General features: G+C 39.9%; 1 pseudogene; it reads left to right on the top strand.

Moving 5' to 3' along the window:
* Positions 1-1395, top strand: LOC125534855 (annotated as a pseudogene).
* Positions 1396-6246: the final 4851 nt, after the last annotated feature.

Below are 6246 nucleotides of genomic sequence, written 5' to 3'. Positions count from 1 at the left end.
ATGAAACCCAAAAGAGTTTCTTTGGGGCGTAACCCTCTCAGCGACGCGCCACATCGAAACCCGGGTATGGTGTCAAATGGGCAAGGGCCGGGCCGTCAACCCCCTGGTGCCGCGCTGTATTTTGATCTGGATATGGTAAGTGAGTGAGGATCGGATTGTCACATCCTTAGTGGCGCGCTACATCGGCGCCCGAATGTAGTGCAAAATGAGCAAAGGTCTCCGCATTTGACTCGATGAGTGCGAAGGGTAAGGGAGCTAGCCGAGCATAGGAGGATTCTCTTAGGTAGCTGGAACGTGCAGTCTCTGACAGGGAAGCTTCGGGAGCTAGTTGATGCATCGTTGAGGAGAGGTGTTGATATCGTTTGCGTCCAAGAAACCAAATGGAGGGGACATAAGGCGAAGGAGGTGGAGGAAACCGGCTTCAAGCCGTGGTACATGGGGACGGTTGCAAACCGAAATGGCGTAGGCATCTTGATCAACAAGAGCCTCAAGTATGGAGTGGTAGACGTCAAGAGACGTGCAAACCAGATTATCCTGGTCAAGCCGGTAGTTGGGGACTTAGTTTTTAATCCTATCAGCGTGTATGCCCCGCAAGTAGGACACAGCGAGAACACCAAGATGGAGTTCTGAGAAGGCCTGGAAGACATGGTTAGGAGTTTACCGATTGGCAAGAAGCTCTTCGTAGGAGGATACCTCAATGGCCACGTGGCTATATCTAACACAAGTTTTGAAGGGGTGCATGGGGGCTTTGGCTATGGCATCATGAATCAAGAAGGAGGAGATGTCTTAAGCTTTGCTCTAGCCCATGACATGATTGTAGCTAACACCCTCTTTAGAAAGAGAGAATCACACCTGGTGACTTTTAGTAGTGGCCAACACTCTAGCCAGATTGATTTCATCCTCTCGAGAAGAGAAGATAGACGTGCATGCCTAGATTGTAAGGTGATACCTGGAGAGAGTGTTGTACCTCAACATAAGTTGGTGGTTGCTGACTTTCGCTTTTGGATTTGTGTCCAGCGAGATAAACATTCCAAAGTCGCTAAAATGAAGTGGTGGAAGCTCAAGGGGGACATAGCTCAGTCCTTCAAGGAGAGGGTCATTAAGGAGGGCCCTTGGGAGGAAGGAGAGGATGCGGACAATGTGTGGATGAAGATGATGACTTGCATTCCTGAGGTGGCCTCAGAGGAGTTTGGAGTGTCCAGGGGAAGGAGAAGCGATGATAAGGATACCTGGTGGTGGAATGATGATGTCCATAAGGCGATTAAAGAGAAGACAGATTGTTTCAGACGCCTATACCTGGATAGGAGTGCAGACAATATAGAGAAGTATAAGATGGAGAAGAAGGCCGCAAAGCAATCTGTCGATGAAGCAAAGGGTTGGGCGTGTGAGGACTGATGACCCACAAGTATAGGGGATATATCGTAGTCCTTTCGATAAGTAAGAGTGTCAAACCCAACGAGGAGAAGAAGGGAATGACAACCGGTTTTCAGCAAGGTATTCTCTGCAAGCACTGAAATTATCGGTAACAGATAGTTTTGTGATAAGATAATTCGTAACGGGTAACAAGTAAAAAATGTAACTAAGGTGCAACAAGGTGATACGTCTCCAATGTATCTATAATTTTTGATTGTTCCATGCTATTATATTATCTGTTTTGGATGTTTAATGGGCTTTACTATACCTTATTATTATTATTATTTTTGGGACTAACCTACTAACCAAAGGCCCAGTGCAAATTGATGTTTTTTTTTGCCTATTTCAGTGTTTCGCAGAAAAGGAATATCAAACGGAATCCAAACGGAATGAAACCTTCGGGAGAGTTATTTTTGGAACAAATGTGATCCAGGAGACTTGGAGTCTACATCAAGAAAGAAGCGAGGAGGCCATGAGGCAGGAGGGTGCGCCCCCACCCTCATGGGCCCCTCGCAGCTCCACCAACGTACTTCTTCCTCCTATATATATCCATATACCCTGAAAACATCTAGGAGCACCACTAAACCCTATTTCCACCGCCGCAACCTTCTGTACCCATGAGATCCCATCTTGGGGCCTTTTCCGGCGCTCCGCCGGAGGGGGAATCGATCACGAAGGGCTTCTACATCAACACCATAGCCTCTCTGATGATGTGTGAGTAGTTTACCACAGACCTTCGGGTCCATAGTTATTAGCTAGATGGCTTCTTCTCTCTTTTTGGATCTCAATACAAAGTTCTCCTTGATTCTCTTGGAGATCTATTCGATGTAATTCTTTTTGCGGTGTGTTTGTCGAGATCCGATGAATTGTGGATTTATGATCAAGATTATCTATGAACAATATTTGATTCTTCTCTGAAGTCTTTTATGCATTTAAATATCTTTGCAAGTCTCTTCGAATTATCAGTTTGGTTTGGCCTACTAGATTGATCTTTCTTGCAATGGGAGAAGTGCTTAGCTTTGGGTTCAATCTTGCGGTGTCCTTTCCCAGTGACAACAGGGGCAGCAAGGCACGTATTGTATTGTTTCCATCGAGGATAAAAATATGGGGTTTATATCATATTGCTTGAGTTTATCCCTCTACATCATGTCATCTTGCCTAATGCGTCACTCTGTTCTTATGAACTTAATACTCTAGATGCATGCTGGATAGCAGTTGATGTGTGGAGTAATAGTAGTAGATGCAGAATCGTTTCGGTCTACTTGTCGCGGACATGATGCCTATATACATGATCATGCGTAGATATTCTTATAGTTATTCGCTTTTCTATCAATTGCTCGATAGTAGTTCGTTCACCCACCATAGATTATGCTATCTTGAAAGAAGCCACTAGTGAAATCTATGCCCCCCGGGTCTATCTTCCATCATATTATTTTCCTATCTATTTTCTATTTCCATAGTTGTTTACTTTGCAATATTTATTTTCCAATCTATACCATAAAATACCAAAAATATTTATCTTATTATCTCTATCAGATCTCACTTTCGTAAGTGACCGTGAAGGGATTGACAACCCCTTTATCGCGTTGGTTGCGAAGTTCTTGTTTGTTTGTGCAGGTACTAGAAACTTGCGTGTTACCTCCTACTGGATTGATACCTTGGTTCTCAAAACAGAGGGAAATACTTACGCTACTTTGCTGCATCACCCTTTCCTCTTCAAGGGAAAAACCAACGCAAGCTCAAGAGGTAGCAAGAAGGATTTCTAGCGCCATTGTCGGGGAGGTTTGCGCACAAGTCAAGACATACCAAGCACCCATCACAAACTCTTATCCTTCACATTACATTATTTGCCATTTGCCTCTCGCTTTCCTCTCCCCCACTTCACCCTTGCTGTTTTATTCGCCCTCTTTTCCATTCACCCTCTTTTCCGTTCGCCTCTTTTTGCTTGCTCTGTGTGTGCTTGTGTGTTGGATTGTTAGTCACGATGGCTCAAGATAATACTAAATTGTGTGACTTTTCCAATACCAACAACAATGCTTTTATTAGTACTCCGATTGCTCCTCTTACCGATGCTGAATCTTGTGAAATTAATACTGCTTTGCTGAATCTTGTCACGAAAGATCCGTTTTCTGGCCTTCTTAGTGAAGATGCCGCTACCCATATAAACAACTTTGTTGATTTGTGTGATATGCCAAAGAAGAAAGATGTGGATAATGATATTGTTAAATTGAAGCTATTTCCGTCTTCGCTTAGAGATCATGCTAAAACTTGGTTTCCTTCTTTGCCTAAAAATAGTATTGATTCATGGAATAAGTGCAAATATGCTTTTATCTCTAAGTATTTTTCCTCCCGCTAAGATCATCTCTCTTAGAAACGATATTATGAATTTTAAACAACTTGATCATGAGCATGTTGCACAAGCTTGGGAGAGAATGAAATTAATGATACGTAATTGCCCTACTCATGGATTAAACTTATGGATGATCATACAAATGTTTTATGCTGGATTGAATTTTGCTTCTAGGAATCTTTTAGATTCAGCCGCGGGAGGCACTTTTATGGAAATCACTTTAGGAGGAGCTACTAAAATCCTAGATAATATTATGGTTAATTATTCTCAATGGCATACCGAAAGATCTACTAGTAAAAAGGTTCATGCGATAGAAGAGATTAATGTTTTGAGTGGAAATATGGATGAACTTATGAAATTGTTTGCTAATAAGAGTGTTTCTTCTGATCCTAATGATATGCCCTTGTCTACTTTGATTGAGAATAATAATGAATCTATGGATGTGAATTTTTTGGTAGGAACAATTTTGGTAAGAACGCGTATAGAGGAAATTTTAATCCTAGGCCGTTTCCTAGTAATTCCTCTAATAATTATGGTAATTCCTACAACAACTCTTATGGAAATTTTAATAAGATGCCCCCTGATTTTGAGACTAGTGTTAAGGAATTTATGATTTCGCAAAAGAATTTCAATGCTTTGATTGAAGAAAAATTGCCTAAGATTGATGAATTGGCTAGAAACATGGATAGAATTGCTCTTGATGTTGATTCTTTGAAACTTAGATCTATTCCACCTAAGCATGATATCAATGAGTCTCTCAAAGCCGTGAGAATTTCCATTGATGAGGGTAAAGAAAGAACCGCTAGGATGCATGCTAAAAAAGATTCCTTTATGAAAGCGTGTTCTTCTAGTTTTCATGATAATAATGATGAAGATCTAAAAGTGATTGATGTGTCTCCTATTAAATATTTGTTTTGCAATATGAATCTTGATAATGATGGGACTGGAGATGAGTCAACTTTAGTTAAAAGGCGTCCCAATGATTCAGAGTTTTTAGATCTTGATGCAAAAATTGGTAAAAGTGGGATTGAAGAGGTCAAAACTTTACATAGCAATGAACCCACTATTTTGGATTTCAAGGGATTTAATTATGATAATTGCTCTTTGATAGATTGTATTTCCTTGTTGCAATCCGTGCTAAATTCTCCTCATGCTTATGATCAAAATAAAGCTTTTACCAAACATATCGTTGATGCTTTAATGCAATCTTATGAAGAAAAGCTTGAATTAGAAGTTTCTATCCCTAGAAAACTTCATGATGAGTGGGAACCTACTATTAAAATTAAAATAAAAGATCATTAATGCTATGCTTTATGTGATTTGGGTGTTAGTGTTTCCACGATTCCAAAAACTTTGTGTGCTGTGTTAGGTTTTCGTGAATTTGATGATTGTTCTTTAAATTTGCACCTTGCGGATTCCACTATTAACAAACCTATGGGAAGGATTAATGATGTTCTTATTGTTGCAAATAAGAATTATGTGCCCGTAGATTTCATTGTTCTTGATATAGATTGCAATCCTACATATCCTATTATTCTTGGTAGACCTTTCCTTAGAACGATTGGTGCAATTATTGATATGAAAGAAGAAAATATTAGATTCCAATTTCCATTAAGGAAAGGCATGGAACACTTTCCTAGAAAGAAAATTAAATTACCTTATGAATCTATTATGATAGCCACTTATGGATTGCATACCAAAGATGACAATACCTAGGTCTATTCTTGCTATTATGCGTAGCTAGGGGCGTTAAACGATAGCGCTTGTTGGGAGGCAACCCAATTTTATTTTTGTTTCATGTTTTTGCTCCTGTTTAGTAATAAATAATTCATCTAGCTTCTGTTATGATCGTGTTTTTTATGTTTTAATTTGTGTTTGTTCCAATTAGAACCTTTGGGAAGACTTGGGGGAAGTCTTTGCAATCTTGCTGTAAAAAACAGAAACTTTAGCGCTCACGCGATTTGCTGCCATTTTTTACTGGAGAGTAAGATTAGGTTGATTCTTTTTGAAGATGATTAATAGACAAATTCCTCACGTCCACCAATTTATTTCAGAATTGTTTGGGTTACAGAATTATTCAAAACCTACAGATTTCTACAGACTGTTCTGTTTTTGACAGATTCTGTTTTCCGTGTGTTGTTTGCTTATTTTGATGAATCTATGGCTAGTATCGGGGGATATGAACCATAGAGAAGTTGGAATACAGTAGGTTTAACACCAATATAAATAAAGAATGAGTTCATTACAGTACCTTGAAGTGATGGTTTGTTTTCTTATACTAACGGAGCTCATGAGATTTTCTGTTGAGTTTTGTGTTGTGAAGTTTTCATGTTTTGGGTAAAGATTTGATAGATTTTGGAACAAGGAGTGGCAAGAGCCTAAGATTGGGGATGCCCAAGGCAACCCCAAGGTAAAATTGAAGGACAAGCAAAAGCCTAAGCTTGGGGATGCCCCGGAAGGCATCCCCTCTTTCGTCTTCTTCT

The sequence above is a fragment of the Triticum urartu genome, chromosome 2, assembly GCF_003073215.2.
Source record: "Triticum urartu cultivar G1812 chromosome 2, Tu2.1, whole genome shotgun sequence".
Lineage (NCBI taxonomy): Eukaryota > Viridiplantae > Streptophyta > Magnoliopsida > Poales > Poaceae > Triticum > Triticum urartu.
This window is presented reverse-complemented; position numbering and strand designations above follow the sequence as displayed.